The 22,353-nt window shown below is 44.8% G+C and overlaps 1 long non-coding RNA gene across 1 annotated transcript in view; it reads right to left on the bottom strand.

The window, feature by feature from the left end:
• Positions 1-1,352, bottom strand: part of LOC141114535 (uncharacterized) — a 125,002-nt gene extending 123,650 nt beyond the window's left edge. Inside the window, exon 1 of the long non-coding RNA XR_012236922.1 lies at positions 541-1,352. This is a non-coding gene — a long non-coding RNA (uncharacterized lncRNA). The remainder of the gene's footprint in view (positions 1-540) is intronic.
• Between the last annotated feature and the right edge of the window lie 21,001 nt (positions 1,353-22,353).

Below are 22,353 nucleotides of genomic sequence, written 5' to 3'. Positions count from 1 at the left end.
CATGTCAGAGCCATTAAATATAAATAGAAAATGTTAAGTTTGAGTGCAAAAATTTGAATGCATATGCATGTATACACAAGTAAATACTGTACGCGTATATTGCAACAATGGCAACAGAGGAAGATGAAGAAGAACTTTACGTCATGTATATACACACACGCACGTTAACATGCATATACCCGGGTATACATAAAGTCGGAAATTTGCTCAGGATCTTTCTGTCAACAATTAACCGAGTATAAACATCATATGACTTATGGTCATTTATATGGGAAAGGGGGGTTTTGATAAATAGAAAGATGATAATACCGAGATATGCACTTTAACCTATGTAATAAACACGAGGGTGCAGGTTCCTAATACGAGGTACAAACTCTCTTTCTTTCTTTCTCTGCATATGTGTATATATATATATATATATATATATATATAGTATGTAGAGCATAACTGCTATGTTAGGATTAGGTAAACGCTGTAGCCTGCTATCTACTGGAGCCATAACAGTGTACATATAGTGACAGAGAATGACAAGTGGCTTACCTGCACGCCAAGAATATTATTCCTCACAATATATAGATGATGTACGACAGCAAAACCAAGCCAATAATGGCAAAAAACATCAGGATGAAAATGTCCAGCATCTTGGAGGCCTTGGGATGCAGGAAAATAGTCTGGGAGGGGGCAGGGAGAGATGTGGACAGGAGGGGAGGGGGCTGCATTTGCTTACGCTGCCACTCTTACCTCTGTCATTCGCCTCCTCTTACATGCATGCTGCTACACTGTCAATGCTGTGTCATCATCAGCACAATAAGAAAAAAAAAAAAAAAACAATCCTTCCAGGATGAATGTTCCATATACATTGCAGTACATTGCCCATATATTTTGCTATAATTTAACAGCAAAGGCAGTCCAAGATAATAACAGGCCATTTTCCTGATCTACTGCAAGAGAAAGAAATGCAAGGTTTAAAAGCAATGTTTAGAGTGAGTTATATTTCATATGAATAAAATGCACAATCACATCAGAAATACTTTTTTTGCATGATCACAATTTCAGCTAAGGTTCTTGTATATTCTTTGGCAAGAATATTTTTATTTTTGATGTGATCAAATGCCTGATATAGGGGTCCTTTGTGGCTCTGAAATGTTGGACTCTTCCGCTGTGATGTGACCATCTTGAATAAAACTTGGATGGAATTTGAAGATCCTGGTTATGCTGGTAAATGTGCATTGTTCACTATAAAAGGTGGGGTAGGGGGACACAGCAGTCATCGTATCCTGAATGTCTTGGAAGCTGTTGCAGGTAAAGCAAAGGGGGAGAGCTGAAAATGCTAGAGAGAGAGAGTAGGGTCAGTTAAGAAATTGTACTTTAACCACTTGACCACTGGGCACTTAAACCCCCCCTAATAACCAGACCAATTTTCAGCTTTTGGTGCTCTCACATTTTGAATGACAATTACTCAGTCATGCAACACTGTACCTATATGAAATTTGTCATTTTTTTTACACAAATAGAGCTTTCTTTTGGTGGTATATAATCACCGCTGGGTTCTTTATTTTTTGCACTATAAAAGAAAAAAGACTGAAAATTCTGTAAAAAAAAATGCATTTTTCTTCGTTTCTGTTATAAAATTTTGCAAAATTAGTAATTTTTCTTCATATATTTTGGCCAAAATTTATACCACTACATATCTTTGGTAAAAATAACCCAAATTGGTGGATATTATTTGGTCTTTGTGAAAGTTATAGAGTCCAAAAGCTATGGTGCCAATATCTGAAAATTGATCACACCTGAAGTACTGACAGCCTATCTAATTTTTTGAGACCCTAACATGCCAGAAAGGTACAAATACCCCCCAAATGACCCCTTTTTGGAAATAAGACATTCCAAGGTATTTAGAAAGATGCATGATGAGCTTTTTGAAGTTGTTTTTTTTTTCCCACAATTCTTTGCAAAATCAAGATTGTTTAGTTTTTCTTTTTTTTTCACAAAATTGTCATATTAGCAGGTTATTTCTCACACACAGCATATGCATACCACAAATTACACCCCAAAACACATTCTGCTATTACTCCCGAGTACGGCGATACCCAATGCGTGAGACTTTTACACAGTGTGGCCACATACAGAGGCTCAACATGCACGGAGCACCTTCAGGCGTTCTGGAGTGCCAAGGCCAATTCTGACATTTCTCTCCTACATGTAAAAATCATCATTTATTTGCTTGAAAATTACATAGGACCCTAAAACATTATATATGTTTTTTTAGCAAAGACCTTAGAGAATACAATTGCGGTCATTGCAACTTTTTATCTCGCACGGCATTTTTCGAACGCCTTTTTTTGCAAAAAAAAACAGTTTTGTGCTTTAAAAAAAAAACAGAAAAGTTAGCCCAATGTTTTTGCATAATGCAAAAGATGAAGTTATGCCGAGTAAATAGATACCTAACATGTCACCCATCAAAATTGCACACGCTCGTGGAATGGCGCCAAACTTCGCTACTTAAAAATCCCCATAGACAACGCTTTAAAATTTTTTACTGGTTAAATGTTTTGAGTCACAGAAGAGGTCTAGGGCCAAAATTATTGCTCTCGCTCTACCAATCGCAGCGATACCTCACATGTGTGGTTTGAACACCATTTTCATATGTGGGCAGGACTTACTATGCGTTCGCTTCTGCATGCGAGCACACAGGGACAAAAAATTAAAAAAAAACATTTTTTATTGTTCATTTTACTTTATTTATTTTAGTTTGACGCTTTTGTCCAAAAAATTAATTTTTTGATCACTTTTATTCCTATTACAAGGAATGTAAACATCCTTGTAATAGGAATATGGCATGACAGGTCCTCTTTACAGTGAGATATGGGGTCAATAAGACCCCACATCTCACCTCTAGGCTGGGAAGCCTAAAACCAAAAAAAAATCCTGGCTTCGATCGTAGCAGTGAGTCGGTAGAAGCACCTGAGGGCGGCGGGAGGGGGGGACGTCCCCTCTCACCTCCCGTAAGAATGATCAAGCAGTGGAACAGCCGCTATGATCATTCTTATGGTGTAGGGAATCGCCGGCTGAAAAAGCTGATATCTCAATAATGCCTGTAGCTGCAGGCATCATTCAGATATCCCTGCACAAAGTCAAGGACGTCGTATGCGGGAAGTGGTTAAAACACATTTTTTTTTAACACAAAGTTGTCCATTTATACAATATTTCTAACACATAGCATGTACATACCAAAAATGACACCCCAAAATAGATTCTCCTACTCCTCCTGAGTACGGCGATACCACATGTGTGAGACTTCCAGAGCCTGGCCACATACAGAGGCCGAGCACAGCCGAGTATGGCTGAGCATGGCAGAGTATGGCTGAGCATGGCTGGGTATGGCTGGGTATGGCAAAGTATGGCTGGGTATCACCGAGTATTGCAGAGTATGGCTGGGTATTGCAGAGTATGGCTGGGTATGGCAGAGTATGGCTGGGTATTGCAGAGTATTGCACAGGGTATTGCAGAGTATTGCAGAGCATTGTGGGGCATTGCAGAGTATTGCGGGGCATTGCAGAGTATTGCAGGGTATTGCTGAGCATGGAGGGATGGTTGAGCATGGAAGGATGGATCCATGGATGTGACTGCACACGTCACAGAGCAGCGCTGTGGGCACTACACATCCAGCCCACAGCGCTGCTGCCATCCGATCCCTCCCCCTCTGTACAGATTGGTTTGTTTACATGTGATCGCTCCGATCAGCGGCCGTTTACCGTGATCCGTTTACCGTGATCCTCTGGACCCGGCGGACGCGGATGTTTCCGTGTGCGCGCCGGCGCGCGGGAGCGGTCTTACGTGATCACGTCATAGTACGTGCTTCCAGAGTTATCCAACCACCCTGCAGCCGTCATTTGGCTATAGGCTGGTTGGTAACTGGTTAATTATTATTCATAGCTCTTTGGGAAATCAACCCTTTTGCTGCTTTTTATTTTCCTAATATTTGGGGCCTTCTGTATTTGTCTTTCATTTTATTATGTGGTTGATTTGAGGTCAGCGTTCCAAAGCAAACTTTTTTTGCTGCAAGGCTTCCCTTAAAAAAACAGGCTTTTGTTTCAGGTGTGTTTTGGGTTTTTTTTTTTTTTTTATATTTTGGGGGGGGTGTCAGTCTTTATTTTGTGTTATTTTAATATGGCCTTAACCTTAGGTTTTTTTCTGTAAGAGGCATTTGTTTTATGGTGGTATTTTGTGATTTTCATTTTTTTTTTTGCATTTAATTATCATTATTTTAGCGCCCCCCCCTGACCTCCAAAGACCGGGTGGTGATTCCCAGAGACAGGGAGAGCTGACATTTCACTTTAGAATGCAGGTTGCTAGGCATTTTGGGTGGTGTGCAAGGTAGAAAGATAGGCGACAGTCACTTTTATGCTTGAACAAAAGGGAAATTACTCACAACAGGAACAATTCAGAGAGGGAGGGGTAGGGCAGAGGACACCCTTAGTCAAATAAAGCAGCAGACTAATAGACCGGCAGACTCCTTAAACACACTATTGCGAACACAGACATCGCATGTGATCAATATAGTGCAGCGCTAAAGTAGAATACTTTACTCAATATTTGCTGTATATGTTTCATTTTATATGCGATTAATTGATTTGTGAAAGATGGCCACGGTTGATGTTTTAGTTAACCACTTGCCGCCCGCTATATAGCAAAATGACGGCGGCAAAGTGGGGTGCGCAGTCTGACACACCGCAACTCCAATCGTGGTATGAAGCCTCTGACAGAGGCTTCATACTACGTGATCAGCTGTGACCAATCACAGCTGATCATCAGGTGAACCAGGAAGTGCCGGTAAACGGCTTTCCTTGGTTCACGCTGACAGGGAGAGCCGATCGGATCGGGGGGGGGGGGGGGGGTTGTCTGTGCTGATAATCAGCACATTGATTATCAGCACAGCCCCATCAAAAGGTACCCATCAGCTGACAATCAATGCCCATCACCTGCCAGCCTGTACCCCTCTATAAAGCCTGTCAGTGCCCATGAAATTACAGATCTTTCCCCCCCTCTTTCACTTCATCAGGGCCCTCCTACTGCAGTGGAAAAAACACCATATCTCCCTACTGGGGTGGGTAGCCTCCATAAAGATGACAGTCCTCCCAAAACTACTGTACCTGTTCCAAACTCTGCCTATGTGTGTACCCTAGGAACACAAGGAGAAAGCTTCAGACCGACTTGCTCCAATATACTTGGAATTACAAAAGGCATAGAATTCCTAGTTCGGTACTAATGGCGACACGATCAGACGGGGGCCTGGCTTATTCTAACCTTAATAAATATTATCAGGCGGCCCAGCTGCGGGCCTCTTGGTTGACCCAGCGCTCCTATAACAAATGGACGGAAATCGAAAAGTTGTGGCTCGCCCCAGTACACCCAAACAATCTACGTTGGAGTGCAAGCGCAGAGGTAGACCCCGACCATTTGTTGGGCCCTATGTCCCAACTTTGGCAGACATGGCGTAAGCTGGCACGCCAACATGAGCTGTCCCCTGATAGCTCGCTCCTGAACTCATTTGCCTGCCTTCCCAAGGGGCCAGATAGCCTTACCCACCGAATGTCCTCACCGTGGGCTACACGGAATCTTTTTCACTTTGGGAATCTGATGGATCCCCGGACTCACAAACTGCTGCCTTTTGCCGAGCTACAGGCCAAATTTGATCTGCAACACCAGGAGTTCTATGGGTACCTCCAAATACGCCTTTACGACTTTTGCACCAAACCTGCAATTTTCCCCTCCAACCCCTTTTGAAAATCTAATATTGGCGGGATCTGCCCAGAAGGGCTTAATATCTGATATATACAAAATACTGAATGCATGTCCATAGGAGATCCCTATGGAGCAATGGCGGGTGATCTGGTCTCAGGCGGCGAAAAGCTTGCTCTGTGCGCTTTACAAGGAAAATACATATAAAATCCTCTAGTATATATGTGCAAAAATAAAAAAAAATACTAAAGCGCTGAAATGGATATAAATTAAACCACTAATTAACGGGATTAGTAGTGTCCCTGTGCAAATATTTTGACTTGGAAGAAAACCAAATAATAAAAGCTGCAAAACTTAAAAGTGTTCAGACACCTAAAACAAAGTAACAAGTGACTCCCTGGTAGGAGGAGTCAGTAACGCACAGTATTGAGGCTAGTCAGCAGCTTGCAACGAGCGGTATGAGGATCCACCGCGCCCCAAGCGGCTGATTGTCTTCCATCCAGGCATTTGAATATCCAGGCTTACGTGAGTGCACTCATTGAAAAGCTGCTGGTTTTAAACAAACGTTTACTGCGCAATGATGTCTGTTCTTTTTTATTGCATATATTCGCGATACCTGAGAATTCCCCTCTGGAAACACCTATATTATATTACACAGCATTATTGGGAGATCTTGGTGAATAGATTTCGTGTTTTAATGTACATGGGACTACTCCTAGTAATACTGATGAAGTGGAATGTATAATTAATACAACTAAGAACGGCTATCAACTAACCTATAATTGGGAAATTCTGTTAAACCTTTTAACTATATTTATCATAATGATACTGGACTACATATAATGGTTATATCCTATTTTTCATTCTAATTATTATCACACATGACATTCGGGACTTTATTTATTATTTTTTGAGCACTACTTTATAGTTTTTAGTGTTAATGACTCAATCACATTCACAAGTTAATCAATTTGGATGGATTTATATATACGTTGAGTTTAATTGATTGGAAGGTTAATATTTAGCGCAACACATTATTTTTTCACATATAAAATCCTCTACTTCTGGTATATGACCCCAGATGTATTCCACTCCATTTATCCTACTAGCTCCGATTGCTGCTGGCGCTGCCTTGGGGCTAGAGGAACCCTCCTCCGTATCTACTGGAGCTGCTTACTTTTTCGTTACTGTTACTTTTTATTGACTACTACACCATTTATTTTTTACAAATGTGTGTTCTAAGAGTGAAAGAATATTGGAATAATTACCTGTGTCTGACGCCAGTGGTGGGCCTGCGAAACTTGGAGACTGCATTCACGGATTCCGGGACTCGTCCCCAGCCTGCTGCCTTCTCGGATGTTGGCACAGTTTGGCAGAAGAGTGTCACTTTTTCTTTTAGAACTGCAGCAACCAATACAACATTCTGCTCTTGGGTTTATACGGGCCCCCCTGATCTTTGTCCTGATCTTTGTCCCTTGCTTTGGTGGGGCTGCTACATGTCTGAGTCAGCACTCTGTGATGTAGGGGGGGACACATGTCTCCGTTTTTGGCCATGCTTCCACTCCACTCTACCTCCACACTGCCTTCCAGGCCTCGACTAAACTCCATGCCTCCGTTCACCTCCAGTCCTCTCCCCTCCATGCCTCTCCTCCCATCTATACTCCTCTCCCCTCCACGCTTCTTCTCCCCTCTACGCCTCCCCTCCCCTCCTCTCCTCCCCTACAGGCCTCCCCTCCCCTCCACGCCTCTCCTCCCCTCCACACCTCTCCTCTCCTCCACGCCTTTCCCCTGAGTCCCCTCCTCCACTCCTCTGCTCCCCTCCACCCCTTACCTTGAGTCCCCTCCTCCACTCCTCCTGTCCCCTTCACTCTCAGTCACACCAACAACTCTCATACCAACACACTCACTAACACCAACATTTTCACTCACAAGACTTACACGTCCATTCTCACTCCCAGACATTCTAATTGCAACAAAACCACCAAACCACACAAAAACAACCACAAAAACAACAATCCCACTCTCTGCTCCTCCCTCACCACACCACTGTACACCCTCACAAAAAGGCATACAGGGGCGTAGACTATAGCCGCGTGTCGAAAACGAAACTAAAATACGAGATTGCGAATCAGTACGAATGACCGCAAGGTATTTACAAAAGTATGAATACATTTGAAGCACATTACGTAAAATTACGAAATGTGTTCCGATTACGAATCAACGAAAACAAAACAATGTTACGAAAGTATGAATCAACGAAAAAGGCAATCTCACAAAAGGAGCAATTACTAAATTACGAGTAGTATACCGAATGAACGAAAATTGTTATCTAACAAAATTACGAATTTCGAATCAAAGAAAATTAGACTAACGGCATTACGAATCATTTCGTATCAACGAAAATATAACTATTACGAAAATACGAATGAGTCCGAATATGAAACCTCGCATCCTACGAAATTACAAATCATTAGACTAATGGAATTACGAATCATTTCGTATCAACGAAAATATAACTGTTACAAAAATACGAACTAGTCGGAATATGAAAACTTGCGTCTTACGAATCATTACGAATCAACGTAAACAAAAAGAAACGAAACAAAACTAAACTAATTTTTTTGTTGTACACATGTCTAGAGTTTTCCATCCAATTCTGGTCACCAGTCCTCCGAAGGAATGTGCTGGAACTGGAGAGAGTCCAAAGAAGGGCAACAAAACTAATAAAGGGACTGGAGGACCTCAATTATGAGGAACGTCTGCAAACACTAAGTGTATTCTCGCTTGAGATGAGACACTTGAGAGGAGGCATGATAACTAATCCCAGCATAGGAATTAAACTATTCAGTCCTAGGGAGTGTATAAGGACACGGGGGCACACAATGAGGCTGGAGGAGAAGCGGTTTAACCTTAAATTGCGTAAGGGGTTCTTCACTGTTAGGGCTATAAGGATGTGGATCCCTCTCTCTCAATTGGTGGTGAGAGTGGCGAGTATGAATATTTTTAAAAGACTCTTATGCCGCGTACACACGGTCGGACTTTTCGTCTACAAAAGTCCAACGGACGCTGACGGACTAAAGCTGGCTGGTAATCCGATCGTGTGTGGGCTTCTCCGGACTTTCAACGGACTTTTTTAGCCTCAAATCCGACGGACTTTAGATTTGAAACATGCTTCAAATCTTTACGTCGTAAGTACGACGGACCCCGAAATCCGCTCGTCTGTGTGCTAGTCCGACGGACAAAAACCCATGCTAGGGCAGCTATTGGCTACTGGCTATGAACTTCCTTATTTTAGTCCGGTGTACGTCATCACGTACGAATCCGTCGGACTTTTGTGTGGTCGTGTGTAGGCAAGTCCGTTCGTAAGAAAGTCTGCCGCAAGTCCGCCGAAGGTACGTCGGAAGTCTGTCGGACAGGCTGTCGGACTTTTGTAGACGAAAAGTCCGACCGTGTGTACGCGGCATTAGACGTACATATAAAAGGACACAACATACAGGGATATGGGAAATCATTATAGACACTGATACACATATACCTTTACAGATTGAACTGGATGGACTAATGTCTTTTTTTCAGCTTTACCAACTATGCAACTATGTATCGTTTCATAGGGCAGGACTTCATCAGCGTATAGGGAAGCACGTTATACACCCATCTTAAATAGTCATGCATATTCAACAGAAGGGCGGTGCCACACCCATCGTTATATTTTAAGTACTTCCCATCCTGACCACAGGAGGGAAAGAGGGCGGTTAACATAGCATTGCTGATGATTAATTAAAAAGGCTGTCCCCTTACAGAGAATATAAGCCTCAGGAAGTCAATCGTGACCCCACATACTGAAAAACAACAAAATAAAATCTAGTAAAAAAGTAGCTAATAATTTCTACTGCTATCATGATTAACCACTTCAATACCAGGCACTTTTGCCCCTTCCTGCCCAGGACAATTTTTAGCTTTCAGCACTGTCGTACTTTGAATGACAATTGCGCAGTCATGCAACACTGTACCCATACTAAATTTTTATCATTTTCTTCCCACAAATAGAGCTTTCTTTTGGTGGTATTTGATAACCTCTGCATTTTTTAATTTTTGCGCTATAAGGCCGGGTTCACACTAGTGCGACAAATGCTCCGACATTGGGAGCTCATGTCGCATGACGTGTGAAAATCAATGTTTCCCTATGGGAGCTGTCCTAACTGGTCCGACACAAGTCGGTCCGACTTTGAAAATGCTCCCTGTACTACTTTGGTCTGACTTTGATACTACTTCAGCCCATTGACTATCAATGAAGTCAGATCAAAGTCGGATCGCCGTCTTGCATGATCCGACTTTGGCATGCGACTTGTGCTCAGATGATCTTGAGGAGGAACTCCGTGCCAAATTTTAAATAAAAAAATGGCATGGGTTCCCCCCCAAGAGCATACCAGGCCCTTGGGTCTGGTATGGATTTTGAGGGGAACACCCTACGCTGAAAAAACAGCGTGGGGGTCCCCCCAACATCCATACCAGACCCTTATCTGAGCAAGCAGCCCGGCCGGTCAGGAAAAGGGGTGGGGATGAGCGAGCGTCCCCCTCCTGAACCATACCAGGCCGCATGCCCTCAATATGAGGGGTGGGTGCTTTGGGGCAAGGGAGCGCCCTGCCGCCCCCCCACCCCAAAGCACCTTGTCTCCATGTTGATGAGGACAAGGGCCTCTTCTCGACAACCCTGGCCGTTGGTTGTCGGGGTCTGCGGGCGGAGGGCTTATCGGGGTCTGCGGGCGGGGGGGGGGGCTTATCATGCCCCGGGACTGTGACATCATAAGGGGCGGGGTCACCGGGTGACTTCACCCGGTGACCACGCCCCCATCCCTATATAAGTCGTTGCGCACCACGCACACGGCATTACAGCGGGAGAGAGCGTTGTGTCAACATCGGAAGAAGAGAAGAGGGAAGAAGACGGCGGAGAAGACTGGGCCACCGCTAGCAAAAGAGCCGGCAAAAGAGCAGAAGATAGCGGAGGAGCCCGTCAGAAGATACCGGAGAGTGGGAGAAGAACCGGAGAGCGCGGAGAAGAGGCCGGAGAGCGTGGAGAAGAAGGAAGAGACCCCCAAAGTCGGAAGAAGACCCCCAGAGCTGCCTAATAAATTACTTTAAAAACTCTCTCTCGTGTTTCTTTTTTTTTGACAGTTTTTTCCTGGGTAAATGGGTAGGGGTACGATGTACCCCATACTCATTCACATAGGGTGGGGAGCTCCTGGATTCCGATAAGCCCCCCGCCCGCAGACTCCGACAACCAATGGCCAAGGTTGTCGGGAAGAGGCCCTTGTCCTCATCAACATGGGGACAAGGTGCTTTGGGGTAGGGGGGCTGCAGGGCGCCCCCTGCCCCAAAGCACCCACCCCCCCATGTTGAGGGCATGTGGCCTGATACGATTCAGGAGGGGGGGCGCTCGCTCGTCCCCACCCCTTTTCCTGACCGACCGGGCTGCGTGCTCGGATAAGGGTCTGGTATGGATTTTGGGGGGGACCCCCATGCCGTATTTTCGGCGTAGGGGGTGCCCCTTACAATCCATACCAGACCAAAGGCCCTGGTATGATCTTGGAGGGGGAACCCATGCTGGTTTTTTATTTAAAATTTGGCGTGGAGTTCCCCCTCAAGATTCATACCAAACACAGTGCCTGGTATTGGCAGGGATCCAAGTCGAATCCCCATTCATTGAAAGTTGGACATATGTCGGCTTCAAGTCGCAGGGCAAAGTCAGATCCAAAGTAGGACGACTGTCATGTCGCACCAGTGTGAACTCGGCCTAAGCAAAAAAGAGCGACAATTTTGAAAAAAAAAAAGTGATGGGCACTGATAGGCGGCACTGATAGGCAGCACTGTCGGCTCTGATAGGCGGCACTGATGGACACTAATGGGCACTGGATTGGCAGCACTGATTAGGAGGTAGTGATAGGTTTTACTGAGTGGCACTGATTGGTACTTTGATGGGGCACTGACAGGCATCACTGATGGGGTACTGATTGGCACTTTTTTGGGCACTGTTGTGGGCACTGATCTGTAATTTCTTTTTTTTTTTTGTCATTTCGTTTTTATTTTCATGCATTCTCATGTTTTTTGGCCTTTGACAGGGTGAACCGGCACTACATGACGTCTGTTTTGGGTTATGTGGGCTTGGGCAACACGATGCTCAACTGGATAAACTCACTTTACTCAGACCCCACAGCCCAGGTTCGAGCTAATGGGATTCTGTCCGACTCTTTTACGATCAAAAACGGAACTCGTCAGGGGTGCCCATTATCCCCACTCCTTTTCGCCCTGTCATTGGAGCCCTTCCTGTGCACTGTAAGGTCTAATCCAGACATAACCGGGGTTGAGATAGGGGACTCCCAGCAGAAGGTAGCCGCTTACGCGGACGACATGCTGTTCTCACTTACTAACCTGATGGTCTCCCTCCCAAACCTTTTGCAAGAATTCAAGAAATATAGTAGTATATCTAACCTGAAAATGAACCTTACCAAGTCCGAAGCTATGGGCATAGGATTGCATTCCGGTCTACTTATGTCCCTTAGAGAAAGCTTCAACTTCAAATGGACAACTAAGGCACTGAAATACTTGGGTACTCACATCCCCTCCAAGATATCTCAGGTATTTGCGTTAAATTTCCCCCCGTTATTAACTGCGATCCGGTCCTTATTAACTAACTGGCATACAGGTCTACACTCATGGTTCGGTAGATGCAATATCCTCAAGATGTGTATCCTCCCCAAATTTTTATATTTACTACAAGCTCTACCGATCCAGATCCCCTCATCATATTTTGCCCAGACTAATGCTTTATTCTTTGACTTCATTTGGGCCCATAAAAAGCCCAGACTCTCCAGACGACTACTTACCCTGCCTAAACTTTACGGTGGTCTGGCAGTACCAGACCTCCGTAAATATTACTACGCAACTCATCTGGTCAGACTTATAGACTGGAATCGACATCATTCTACTAAATTTTGGACTAGATTGGAACAATCTCAATGTGACATACCCCTTAACAGAGCACCATGGTGTTATGACTTACTCCCAAGGTACATGAAAAAACATCCCCTTATAGGTGTGACCACGCGCATATGCTCGACCCTGTTCATACGTTTCCACCTTACATCATCAATATCCCCAATCTGCCCGATTTTAGGTACACCAGAGTTCACTCCAGGGTACACAGATCCCTTGTTTCTATCCCTGAAGAGTTCTAATTACTTTCAGGCTTCTCACTTTCTCCTGAACGGAAAATGGCCTACTGTAGCTGAACTTAGGAACCCAGCCGGCCCGTTTCAGTTAGATTTTTTGAGGGCTCTCCAACTCGATCATTTCCTCAAAACATTGCCACCTCCCGAAGGCTATAGCCAGCCTCTGACGACATACTAAATATATTGTACGGAAGAGGATTCCATGCCACATGCCTTATCAGCCACATACCAATTGTTAATTATGCCTCCAGACAACTTCAGCTTGCAAAGCTTAGAGTCCTGGGAACGGGACTTGCAATGTAAATTCACGTCACGTCAAAAGCAGAATATCATTCATTTCACATACAGATCCTCGATTTGCGCAAAAATGCAGGAGACTAACTATAAACTGATCACTAGGTGGTACAACACTCCTGTAAAATTACATAAGATGTTCCCATCCACATCAGACAGGTGTTGGAGATGCCATGGCGATCGAGGCACCATCCTCCACATTTTTTGGACATGCCCATTGCTGGAGCGGTTCTGGAAAACCATCCAAAATATTACGCAGAAGTTCACTGAACGAACCATGTCAAACGATCCTGCCCTCTTTCTGCTCCACGCCACCACCTTGGCTAGTAAAGTGTATAAAAAGTCACTGGTTTGTCATTTGTTAGATGCTGCCAAGGCGTGTATCCCCTTGCATTGGAAGTCTACGCAGCCCCCTTCAGTTGGTATGTGGATCAGAAAGGTGGAAGACATTAAGAGAATGGAGGATCTGATTTTGACAGCTAGAAATCTGCTTAGCGGAGTCCACCTACGATATGCTTCTGTTTGGTAACAGTATATAACATATATTCATCCTGTACCTGGCAGGTGACGCGCGCAGTAACCGTCCCCTTGTCCCCTCCTTTTCCCTAATCCTTCCTTCCCTCCCCCCTTGTTCCCCAATACTATTTCTCTTTATCCTTTACTTTTCTGTCTCCTATTTCTTTGCCTTACATATGCTATCCTCTCTCTCTATAGCTTTAACAGTACTATTTAAATGAAAATGGGAAGCGGAGAGGGTTGGCTCCACTCACATATTTTTCTCACACTTTTAAGGCTTATTAGTGTTACATAACGGTTTAATTATAAATAAATAATTTTTGTTGTATCTGCACAATATGGTTTTGAACCATTGGAGGCTGCGCCCTCAAAAAGGAAAGTTTTTATATGCCTTATGTAAGCATGCTGGACCTACATCCTCTCTTGATCTTTAATAAACTTAAAATTTGAAAATAACTGTAATAAGTGAGGCCTTAGAACTTTGTATCACACATGGTTCAGGAATGTGTAATGCCCCGTACACACGGTCGGATTTTCCGATGGAAAATGTCCGATCGGAGCGTGTTGTCGGAAATTCCGACCGTGTGTGGGCGCCATCGGACATTTTCCATCGGATTTTCCGACACACAAAGTTGGACAGCAGGAGATAAAATTTTCCGACAACAAAATCCGATCGCGTCAATTCCGACCGTGTGTGGCCTGTTCCGACGCACAAAGTGCCACGCATGCTCAGAAGAAATTCCGAGACGGGACAGCTCGTTCTGGTAAACTTAGCGTTCTCAATGGATACAGCACTTTCGTCACGCTGCAATGTTCAAAATGGTTTAATACAGCGCACTCTCTTCTTCTTTATAATGTGACAAGAATTAAGTAGTTTTGCTGCTCATATTCACACACACTTCTCACAAAGTTTTATTTGTGTTTTTTTAGTGGGATTCCCTGAATATATTGTTATTAGTTGTCACATCTGACAGTTTTATATTTTTTTATTTTTTATTTTTTTGGATTTTCAAACTTTTTTTTTCTTTAATGTTTGGATTTTTTCCAAGGCTGATCTTTGTTCAATGTTATTTTTATTTTTACTCCTGAATATTTTTGGGTGTGTTTTGTGTGTCAAGTTACCCCAACACCATTGATATCTTATATTATTTAATCTCCAGGAGATTGTTTGTTGTTGGTGTCCCTTGTTCATTTCACATTGTATATTTGAAATGTACCTGAATCCTCACAAACCAACTGTCATTTTTGAAGTAAAACACATAGGAGAGTATAATTCAAAACAAAAATCCTTTATTAAGGGATCAGAACCAAACAAAGAGGAAGGCAACACTGGATCAACAGGAGAAATTAGCGAAGCCTGGGACCCTCACGGCAGACATCAATTCTTCAACATCAAAATTGGTGGCCTGAGGAGTCCATATATAAGGGAGGGCAGTCTGGTCCAGAATTCGCAGAGATCCGCATAGCAGCAGATGACATGTATGTCCCCAGGCTGTGGTACCACAAGAGGCTGCATTTTTTGGCCGACCAGACTGAACCCAGGGCAATCACTGTCTGGTCTTCCTTTCACGCTTCATTCCCGGCTGTGGCTGTGCAGTTGGAGATGTGGCAGGAGGAGGAGTAGGACCTGGAGGAGGAGGAGGAGGACCTGCAGGAGGAGGAGGACTGGGAGGACCTGGAGGAGGACTGGGAGGACCTGGAGGAGAGGGAGGAGGAGGACCTGCAGGAGGAGGAGGACCATCGCGAAGGTGTGTCTGAGGTGTAATTTGGCCCATCATACCTTTCTCCAGAGCCTCCGATATGAGGGCCTCACACATTACTTTTTGGCCCTTCTCCATCCTCTGCATTTTATATGCAATGAAGGCAGCAATGTTCTCCTCCATGGTGTGGGGTGCTCCCAGGACCTCTGTAGCCCTCCAAAAGAATCCTATAGCAGCCTCCTCTAGGGCACTCCTCCTACTGCCACTTTCTCTTTTCAGGGGGGGTGGAGGGACCTGCAGATCAGCCAGCCGGCTCGGCCCGGCCACCTCCTGGCTGAGACTTCCCTGTGTATGAAAAAAGGACATGGTTTTAGTTGTTGCTTCATCAATCCCAATCCTAAATTAGTACTCCCAAGTAACATCTAGTTAACATCATTGATTGGACAAGCAGAAATATTTAGAGGAATGCTATACCTGGCTCAATCTGGGCTCCTCCACATGTGGCCTGGAAGGCCCAGGTTGGGCGTCAGAAGCCTCAGCCGAGGGGGAAGGAAGCGTGGAAGGAAGACTGGAGAGGGATGACCTGGGTTCAGTCTGGCCTGCCAGAAAATGCAGCCTGTCGTAGTACAACATCCTGGGGACATAGATGTCATCTGCTGCTCCGGATCTCTGTGAATCCAGGACTTTCTTGCGCTCCCTTAGATATGTACTCCTCAGGCAACCAATTAATATCTTTAAATAAGTGATGTCTGCCGTGGGGATCACCTGCTTCACAATTTCACACAATTGCTCCAGTGCTGCCTTCCTCTTTGCTTGGTTCTTGAAATGGGGGTGTTTAATCTCCCACAGACAGGGCAGCTCCCTTAGCATCTCTATGAATACTGACATGAAGTCATTATCTTTTGAGTACCATATCCATGTTCACTGCATGTTGTCTCTTACCTTCGTTCTTACGATCGGCGCGTCCAATGCTCCTTCCTCCGCTCACAGATCGTACGTAATACGCACGCGTGTTACGCTTTATACACACTGCGCATGCGTGTAACTCCGCCCCCCATGACGTTCTTTCTAGTCTATTCCCCGCCCCTTTTCGTTCGGCGCAGTGGGTGAAGAGCACATGGCGGAGTCAGAGCAGGTGCGTGCTAATTATAGCAACGAGGAGGAGGAGGAGGAAAGCCCGGATCCAGGCACGTCCCAATCCAGAAGGAGACGTTTTAAGGCCACAAATATGTCCTTTGGGGAGATGTTGGAGATGGTCGACATCATGAGGAAGTCCGACTATGACGGAAAATATGGGCCTTACCCCCACCCCAACATCAGAAAGGCCAAAATCATTGCTAAAGTGGTCAAAAGCCTTCACAGGAATTTCGGGGTACGAAGATCTAAAGATCAGCTCAGGAAGCGGTGGTCGGACCTGAAGTTGAGAGAGCCAGAGCAGTACCGAAAGATCCGGAGAGTGCTGCAAAAAAGTAAGTAGTGCTGTGTTCCTATTCTTTCTGTCTTTATTCCGTTCGTTCTGCTCCATATGCTTTTATTAATTGTAACGTTTAAAAGGGCAACTTTAATGTTCATGGGCCCATTATTCGTTCGTATCAAACATTTTTCTTTCGGCCTCTAGAACACCATTGTTTAGGCCATATGCATTTTCCCACATTTTTTTTGGGCCTACTTGGATGCCAAATATTTGTTTGTGTAGATGAGTTTGTTACTAGAATGAAATGCCAACTAGATTGTGTGTAAGGAGAGGACACTGAGCAGCTGTTTTCAGGTGCTCCAGTGTATACTATAGGGGGGGCTACATCTGTGAAGCTTGTACTAAACAGGTAAAGTATTGCAGCTTGACAAAGGCCAATACAAAATATACATCTTGGAACTCTGCTAAAATAGACAATTTTACCCCACTTCCAAGCAATGTTTCCTATTACTAGTTCTGCCATCAAATATCTGTGTGCTAATTATACCATTTTTGTTTTACATAGGGGAGAAAAGACTCGGAGGACACCCCTCATCCAAGGAGACCAGAGACCCCCCACCTATGGAAGAAGGTGAAATACCCCCAAACGAAGCTGAGCAGGAGGAAGAAGAAGATGTGGTGGAGATTGGCACCACAACAGGTGAGTGTCTGCGACCACAGACTCAGGTAAAAGAGATGGATGGTGGCAGATTTTTGAGACCTATTTTTTTTTTATTTATCTCTTTTTAGGTGATCGTGAGGTTGTGGATCCCCAACGCTTTACTTCTGAAAGTGCCCAGATCCTGATCGGGGAGATCATGGGGTGTAATGCCGAACTGCAAAACATCCAGCAAAAAATCCATGATGTTATTAAAAAAAATAATAACATCATCGATGTTTTGGGGCGAATTTAAACCCCACAAAATCACTTTTTGTATTGTGGTTCAATCTTTTAAATTTTTTTGCAATGTTTAGAAAAGCCAAATTTGGAGGATGCACACAGTGTGCCAACATGTGCTATCTGCCATCACAGGAGATCAATGGACGCGTTTTGGGGGTGCAACCCCTTCCTCAATTATAAAGTCGCGTTGAGGAAGGGCTTGCTCCCCCAAAACACGTCCCTTGATCCCCTCTGATGGCAGATAGCACATGTTGACATTCGTAAATTGGTGTGCATCGTCCAAATTTGGCTTTTCCAGGGGTGATTTCCCCCCATCTGAACGCTATATCAAACCCAGTTCCTAAATACTGATGTCTGATATAGTCTTCAGGTTTTACCTAATGTGAACTTTGTAAGTTCTAGTTTTTTGGCTTTCTTGTTGGTTTTACACAGGCCTGTTTTATCTGAAATGGATATTTCGATTTTTGATAATGCTACTGCAAAAATTGTTATACAACAAACATGTTGGTTTGTTTTAAAAACCTTGGGTAAATGCACATGTGATTGTGCAGGTATAAAAAAGTGGCTTACTCAAGAATGTGTGGATTATTGTCTCAACACTACAACACTTTTGGGGTGATGTAATAGCTGTTTTATGCAAAAGTGGGGGTTATTTCCTAAGGGCAAATCCACTTTGCACTACAAGTGCAGTTTCAGTGCAGTTGCAAGTGCACTTGTAGTGAAATGTGTTTTTGCATTTAGGAAATACCAGCCAACAGTGCTTTGTATAAGGTTACCCAATCACAACATTTTCTGCACTCAAAACATTTCTGTCAGGGTCAGCTAAAACAAACACAAGCAGTAAATGTCCACAAAGAATTTCTTTTTTTTTTTTATTTGAAAAAGGCTTCACATATTGTCTGGCATATTGATAGCCCCCTACCCGCAAAGAACTCCAGGTATCGTAACCGGACATCACGGGCACTCAGGGAGGGCAAGCCAGGACGGCCGCTTTCAAGCGCCGTCAGTGTTGTTGGATGTAGGATTCCGGCCTCAGGCCCAACTGAGCCAGCATAGTTGGCAGAATGTTTTCTTAAAAAATTATGGAGAACACAACATGCCAGTATTATATGGTTCAGTTTATACTCCGCCATATGGATGGGTGTCAGAAATAGTCGGAACCGGCTGTCCAGGATTCCAAATGTGTTCTTCACCACTCTTCGGGCTCTGGCCAGCCGGTAATTAAAAACCCTCTGTTCCGGGGTGAGGGTCCTCATCGGGAATGGCCGCATCCGGTGGTCCCCCAGCGCAAACGCTTCATCAGCAACGAACACAAATGGGAGACCTTCCACATTGTCCTCTGGAGCTGGCAAGTCCAAGCTGCCATTCTGGAGACGCCTGTAGAACTCCATCTGGGCGATGATTCCACCATCGGACATCCGGCCATTCTTCCCCACGTCCACATACAAGAAGTCGTAATTAGCCGACACCAGCGCCAACATCACTATACTATTAAACCCCTTGTAATTATAATAGTACGACCCCAAGTTAGGTGGTGGGACGATGTGGACGTGTTTCCCATCAATTGCCCCTCCGCAGTTAGGAAAGTCCCACCGCTGGGCAAAGTGGGAGGCCACAGTCTGCCATTCCTGTGGCGTGGAAAGAAACTGTTGAGGAAAAAACAATAAGCATTACTATTTTTTCACAGAAACATGGCAAGCAGATTAGACACAAACATTCTGGGGCAACCTCCAGATAGAATTTATTAAGGGGAATTTAACAAGGCCAAAGTATAAGGTACAACTATCATATTCCCCCTCCCCCCCTCTCATGGGCCATTTCTAACATTATAGGGGGGGGAACTGTTGGACAGGTAACCCTCTTCACTTCATTGAGAGATGAATGCCTAAATAATGGGTATTACTTGGAACAGCCCCTCCTTAGTTACACTATTGGCAGACCACTGAACAGGTAAGAAGTGTCATAATACAAAGATATAAATACACATTGTACACATTTGAGGACATTTGGACATTCTGCTATTACCTATCAAGATAATAATAGGATACAAAAACTTTAAACAGTACCATTGGAAAGTATACAGGCAGGCCCTTGCACTACATGCTTTGGGGAATTCATCCATAAATCAGAGCACAAAAGAGATGGGTATAGTGTGTATGGGTTTAGCAAAGTCAGCAGATAGATGATTGAGGATAGAGAATTGGGATCAGCTGACTTAGCAGTTGGGGAGAGGGAGGGTTACTAAAAATTATTTGGGGACACCACAAAAAAAAGCCTCTGCCACTCTGCCTGAATTTAAATCAAAAATAACATTTACAAACATTTTAGGGGGTGTTTGGGGTAAAGCACTACTATGGAGCTGATAAAATACATTGTTAAGTGACTACATGAGGTGAATATAGGCCAGGAGACACCATGCTGGGGAGGTTATTGAAGGGCAAATATGTATGAAGGACCTAAAATAATAATTACATAACAATCCAGCATGCATGAGAACAAAGGGGACATTCACAGCATATTACAATCATGGTAATTAGGGAATGAGGAAAGAAATACAATATATTATCAAACATTAAATACAATAAAATGTGATGTTAAAGGATAAAAATCTTACCTTCATATACTCCTTCTGCAGGACCTGTATGATGGCAGAACAGGTCTCTGGGATAATGATACCCAGAGCCTGGGGTGAGATGCCTGTCGAGAACTTCAAGTCCTGCAGACTTCTCCCTGTGGCCAAATACCGCAGGGTAGCGACCAACCTCTGCTCCGGAGTGACTGCACTTAAACCCCCCCCCCCCCTCCTGCCCAGACCAATTTTCAGCTTTCAGCGCTGACGCACTTTGAATGACAATTGTGCGGTCATACAACACTGTACCCAAATGAAATTTTTATAATTTTTTTCCCACAAACAGAGCTTTCTTTTGGTGGTATTTATTCACAGCTGGGATTTTTATTTTTTGCTAAACAAACAAAAAAAAGATGGAAAATTTTGAAAAAAAAAATCATGTTTCATAGTTTGTTATAAAATTTTGCAAAGAGGTAATTTTGCTCCTTCATTGATATGCGCTTATGAGGCGGCACTGGTGGGCACTGATAGGCTGCACTGATGGCCACGGATAGGCACAGTTAAGGCGGCACTGATGGGGACACATAAGGCAGTACTGATGGGCACAGATAAGGCGGCACTGATGGCCACTGATAAGATGGCACTGATGGGCCCTGATGGGTGGCACTGATGAGTGGCAATGATGGGCACTGATAGGTACCACTGATAGATGGCAATGATAGGTGGCACTGATAGGTGGCACTGATGGGTGGCACTGATGGGCACTGGTAGGTAACACTGATGTGCAGCACTGTTGTTGAGGCACTGATTGTGGGCACTGATAGGTGGCACTGTGGACACTTTTAGGTGGCACTGATGGGTGGCATTGTGGGCACTGATGGGTGGCACTGTGGGCACTGATGGGTGGCGCTGGTGGGCACTGGTAGGCGGCACTGTTGCTAACTGCTAGGTGGCACTGGCAGGGGGCACAGGTGGGCCATGAGGGTCTGCGGCAGCTCGCCGTGATCGGAACTGATGTCCCTTACACAGCCGCCGGTGATCAGCTTTTTTTTGCTCCTCATGCTGTCCGCTGAGCTAGCGGATGACAAGTCCGTCTCTGCACTCTGTGCAGGGACAGACCTGTCAGAGAGTCTGCTCTCCCCTATGGGGGGGAATCGGATGATTACGGCGCCTGTCCATTTTCATCCGATCCGATAGACAGATGGAAAATAGGGTTTCCATCCGTCTGGATTTTGCGGATCAGGGCGGATCGGATGTCAGCGGACATGTCTCCGCTGACATCCGTCGCTCCAGAGAGATGTATGGAGCAACCGTTCAGATTTGCCTAAAAAACTGACAGGCGGATCTGAACGGTCCGCACATGTGAAAGGGGCCTAAAGCTCACCCCAATCCACAGCTCTCACCTTTGCCACCCACCTCTGCACCCCCAGCTTTCCCTACAGCTCTCACTTCTACACAACCACCCCCACCCTCCACAGCTCTCATTTTACACAACCTGCCGTCTGCCCTCTGCAGCTCTTACCTCTGTGCAAAGCTCTCTTCCCAGTTCTCCTCTCTGGACAAATCCCCCCCCCCCCCTCCTTACTGCACAATCACCCCCCTTCCCTTCTTTCACAGTTATCCTCTCACTGTGAACTCAGTCTCTGGAGGGCTCTCCCCCCCCCTCGTTTTTCATTCAGAACTTCCTCACCTCTTCCACTAATGATCCAGTACCCCAGTCCATGTATTATGCCTCAGACGATTGAGAACTGTAGCTGGGGTAGAATTTCAGGGCTTTTCTGCTCCCTGCTGTGTGCTATAATGCGAGAAGAGGCGGGGACAGAAGCTGCTGCTTGAATCAACACAGGCAGCTGTATGTTGCCATGCCTGGACGTGAAGATCTAAAAAGGCAGCAGCCCTGTGTGTTCAGCACTAGTGTGAGATAGGTCAGAGGGCTGCCTGTCAGAGGTGCC

The sequence above is a fragment of the Aquarana catesbeiana genome, linkage group LG12 (assembly GCF_042186555.1).
Source record: "Aquarana catesbeiana isolate 2022-GZ linkage group LG12, ASM4218655v1, whole genome shotgun sequence".
Lineage (NCBI taxonomy): Eukaryota > Metazoa > Chordata > Amphibia > Anura > Ranidae > Aquarana > Aquarana catesbeiana.
Note: the sequence above shows the minus strand (reverse complement) of the source record. Positions and strands in the feature narration are given on the sequence as shown.